This window comes from Haliotis rubra, unplaced genomic scaffold (genome assembly GCF_003918875.1).
Source record: "Haliotis rubra isolate DU_JTF1 unplaced genomic scaffold, ASM391887v1 Scf16, whole genome shotgun sequence".
Classification (NCBI taxonomy): Eukaryota; Metazoa; Mollusca; class Gastropoda; order Lepetellida; family Haliotidae; genus Haliotis; species Haliotis rubra.
The window spans coordinates 2,093,697-2,098,550 of record NW_025765558.1 but is presented as its reverse complement, the minus strand read 5'-3'; positions in this window follow the sequence as shown (position 1 = coordinate 2,098,550).

The following is a 4,854-nucleotide window of genomic DNA, read 5'->3' as shown; positions in this document are numbered from 1 at the left end:
CAAAGATCGTTATGTTAAGTAATGTTTCAAACATTCATTTAACTTCGAGTTGCTGAATCCTTGAAACAAGAGACGGAGACCATGCTTACATGAAGCAGAGAAAAATCGATAAAATCAAACGTTGAAGGCAAAGCTGGGATTTCTTAAATATCAGGAACACAGTTGCATCTCTTCAGTATAATCCTCTTCTCAAGAAGCGACTCAAGGCAAAAGTAGCACTTTTCATAGTCGCATAAAGAGGAAATCTCCTGCAGCCACGGCCATGAAGACATGGAGCCGATGACAATAAAATCTTCCTAAAGTCACCTGCTGAAGGGTATACCAGCCCATACGGGCTCCGTCCAATTGAAACACAAGTGTAGAGCAGAATGTACTGACAGGTTATTTCACCAGGCCTCAAAATGGGTCCACAAACCTTATCGATGTAGACTTCTTTCAAACACACTGCAAAGGATGTCACACGCCAAAGGAACTACTATTGCTCCAGAAACTCGACGCAGTAGCTTTTATGGTGTTTCATTCATGTTAACCCATGGTTCCTAGTATGGTGATCTACCTTCATTTGTTGGCGATCTATAGCCCGTGTTTTATACTGTATTGTCCTCTTCAATTGAAATGTTTTAGCTTTGCTCGCTAGTTTTATTCATATCTGTGATTCTCTAGTATTTTTACTGCCCATCGTCGACAGGTTTTAATCTCCAATTTTCTCTTTATATTGTATAAATTGTTTTTCGTCACGATATGGCTGAGATATTGCCGATGTGACGTTAAAGAATAGCTCACTCACTCACTCATTCATGTTAACATCAAAGGTATATTAAGTCATATATCCTGGGTGTTGGGTCAGCTTTTGATATGTTTGAGTATCAGAGCTGGTGTGTTTCGGATCTGTTCATCCTCTAGTGATCAAGGTATGAATCCACTAAGCCACTTATCCACCCATAACCCATCTATTCATCCGTACCCACCCATCAGTACCTTCATTGATCCACATTCAGTTGTTGGTGACATATAGCCCATTTTTATATTGTATATTTTATTGGTATTTTATGGTTATATGCTGATTTTAAGTGAAAATCTCTGATACACTAGTTATTGTACTGTCCTTTGCAGACAGGTAAGTATATTGACTAAGTATGTTTTCATTCATTTATAAGTTTACGAATTTACAGCTTTCATAGTTACGATATGGTTGAAATATTGACTATCACTATAATTTGAACTTACAGTAAAATTATTGTCCTCCTGAGAGGGTACGTAAGTCCCAAAAAACATTCGAAGTAAATTAAAACGGTCCACTTTTTTAATCGCAGAATACCTGTTTTTAATGTATGGCTAGATTTGCTAAATTGCTAACGGCTGAAGGGCTGGTGTAAATTCAGCTAGGGTCCATGCAGGAAGCAAATGTACTGTAAGTCCCCATGGTCCCTAGTATGCATGTGGTGATCTACCTTCAGTTGTTGGCAATCTATAGCCTGTTTTCATATTGAATCGTCTTGTATAGTTCAAATGTTTTAGATTTAGTTACTAGTTTTATATTTATATCTGTGATAATCTAGTTGTTTTACTGTCCTTCGTTGGCAGAATTTTATAATTTACCTTTAAATTGTTAATATATTTATAACTTGATTTAGTCACGATATGGCTGAAATATTGTCGATGTGACTTAAAATCTTAACTCACTCACTCACTATAATTTGAACTCACTCACTCTACTTAGACACCTGCCAGCCCATCTACCCATCAATATATCAAATCCATAAATCGACTCATTCACCAACCAACAAATCCATACACCCATCCATTCACCCACCATGTGCCTATCACCTATTTATCCATCCATCCCTAACGCAATGTATCAACCCGGACACCTATTCAACAATCCAGATACATATTTCACAACCAGACAGTTCCATCCAACCTGATTTCCACCTACCAACCCATCAGCTCTGTCACCCAAAACCACAAACCCATAAAGGTCCGGGTTAGGATATTGGCCTTCAGTAACCCATGCTTGTCGTAAGAGGCGAATAACGGGATCGGGTGGTCAGGCTCGTTGGCTTGGTTGACACATGTCATGGGTTCCCAATTGCGCAGATCGATGCTCATGCTGTTGATCACTGGATTGTCTGGTCCAGACTCGATCACTTACAGACCGCCGTCATATAGCTGGAATATTGCTGAGTGCGGCGTAAAACTAAACTCACTCACTCCAAAACCACAAACACAACACATCCATTGACCAAAACACTCTTCCATGCAGAAACCCATCACTCCATCCAAACAATGGGTAAAGTGTTCACTTTTCACTTCGCCGGCCCTTGTTTAGATCCCTATATGTGTATACTGTTCGAAGCCAATTTCTGATGTTCCTGACTGTGGTACTGCTGGAATATTGCAACAAACGGTATACTCATTCACTGCATCTACAATAAACGAAGATATATCAACACATCATTGTTTCGCGACAGACATAAGACCCATTTTTATCAAATACTCACATGTATTCTATTTGTGAAATTGCACGGAGTGGACCCAGTTTGTGGTAATCCCTGCCTTGATGTTACAGGGCCAAGGTGCTGTTACGATGCTTTTGTGAATTATTTTTGAGTTTCCGTTGTCCGATATAATCGCCAATATTTCTCACAGTGCCTGACACAAGTGTACTGCTCTTTCGTCCATGGTTGTAACTGTTACGTAGAAGCCTGCCAATTGATTTTATTGACTGAGAATCTGGCCCCTATACGACTTCAAACGCACAACAATTGCAAGACTTGCCTAATAAACGGATTAGCCAATGGTTTGTTATGATCGTAATACAAAAGTCTCTGACACCAGGGAAGTTAAATATTTGATAGTAACAGTTTTAAATTGGAAATGACCAACTTCTGTCTCAAGTAGCACACTTCCTTTGTCTGAAGCACCAATGCTGCACTGTCTTATCTGTGTCCATAGTGAGTTAGTGAGTGAGTTACAATTTATCGTCACATCGGCAATATTTCAGCCATATCGTGACGAGAACAATTAATTGGTATACATAGTTAGTAATGGTAAATTATAAAAAACCTGTCTGTGTGCATAGTGTTGTGAAACCCTGTGTTTATTAATCATAAATACTGTCGTATGTCCATCGTAACCCAGAATGATTACAATGGATAACAGGAATGCATCTCTTCTTGTATTAACGAGATCCTCCAAGAGAGGCCGCAAATTTAAAAGAGGATTTAATGTGATGTCTTAAAAAAATAGACTGCTATTTATAATTGCAGAATGCATCTTGATGTTTATGGAATACCAATTTCGGAAAACATCCAATCTGCTCTAACCAGTCTGTTTCCCAATCATTTGTTATCATAATACGGAAGTCTCTGGCACCATGGCTTCAAGGGAATAGAAGGTAAAGGTTTGATGCTAACACTTCTATATTGGGAATGACCAACTTCTGCCTCAAGTGAGACACTCCCTTTGTCTGAAGCATTAATGCTGCAATGCCTATCTATTTCCATAGAGATGTGAAACCATGTGTTTATTTAATCAGAAAAACTGTCGTATATCCGTCGTAACCCAGAATAATTACAATGGATAAGAGGAATGCATCTCTCCCTGTATTCACGAGATCCCCCAAGAGAGGCGGCAATTTAAAGGAGGATTTAATATGATGTCTTTGAATTTTATATTGGCTCAAAATACGTATGGACAGTTCGTTCCTAATAAGTCCCGTAGTTCCGTCTCTGTTTTGAGAATCGTTTTAGATAAACCGACATTTACACATTGATCTGCTATTTTCGTCAATCTCAATCCATACGCGGTAATATAAGTAAACTGCTATACATAATTTCAGCATGCATCTTAAAGTACATAGAATACCACTTTCGGAAAAGCCAATCTGCCCTAACCTCTCTGCAAATGATAATTTCTAACACATCAACAAGTTGTCCATGTTTGGAACAGCCTTGATGCAAAGCCAAATTGACGTGGTCCCTGGAGAGGACCCATCATATTGGCGATCATTACTGCCAGATATCCTTAATTATCATCATCCTTTCAAGCTGCGATCTTTGCATGTTTCGAAAGGGCATGTGTTCCAGAGTGACTGTCTTAAGATAGTGACCTATTAGTGAGGTCTCTTGGCCCGTGTAATCCTGTGCGCTCGTTATCTGTAGTTTGGGTGATCATGAGAATCCGGATCGGTTTTGTAGCCGCGAGGAGATCAATTGATTGTCGTTCTTGGAACTCGTCTGAGGTGAAGACATATTAACTTGCCCCGGTGGCATTATGGGATACAAACGGAAACCTAAATGATAAAAGGGAGTGAGATAGAGAGTCAAAGCTCAAATTAGCAGATACAGAGAGCAGAAACCACTGATAAATGTTCACAAGCATCAGTAAATCTGGGTAAATCATAGTTTTTGGATCATGCATTTCACAGCAATATTTTGCAGAGCAGAAGGAGAACCATTGGAAATCTTACAGTGATTTCAAGCTGGTATCTGGATATATGTCTTATTGATTATATGTGCAACTAATCTGACAAAACACAGTTAATGTTTTGTGATTGATTTTTTATATGGATAACTATAGGTTCTCAAGAGACTAAGAGGCCGCTTCCGTGGTGTAGTGGTTAGAGCGTCCGCCCGGAGAGCGGAAGGTCGCGGGTTCGATCCCCGACCGCGTCATACCAAAAGACGTTAAAACATGGTACTTGTTGGTCCCTGCCTGGCGCTCAGCATTAATGGGTACATCAAGGACTGGTCGGCTCGGAGTTAGTATAATGTTTCTGAGTGGGGTATTCATGCTTCACTGCGTCATGGTATCTCAGTGGGCTAGCACTATAAAACTAGTACAAGCAGCCGC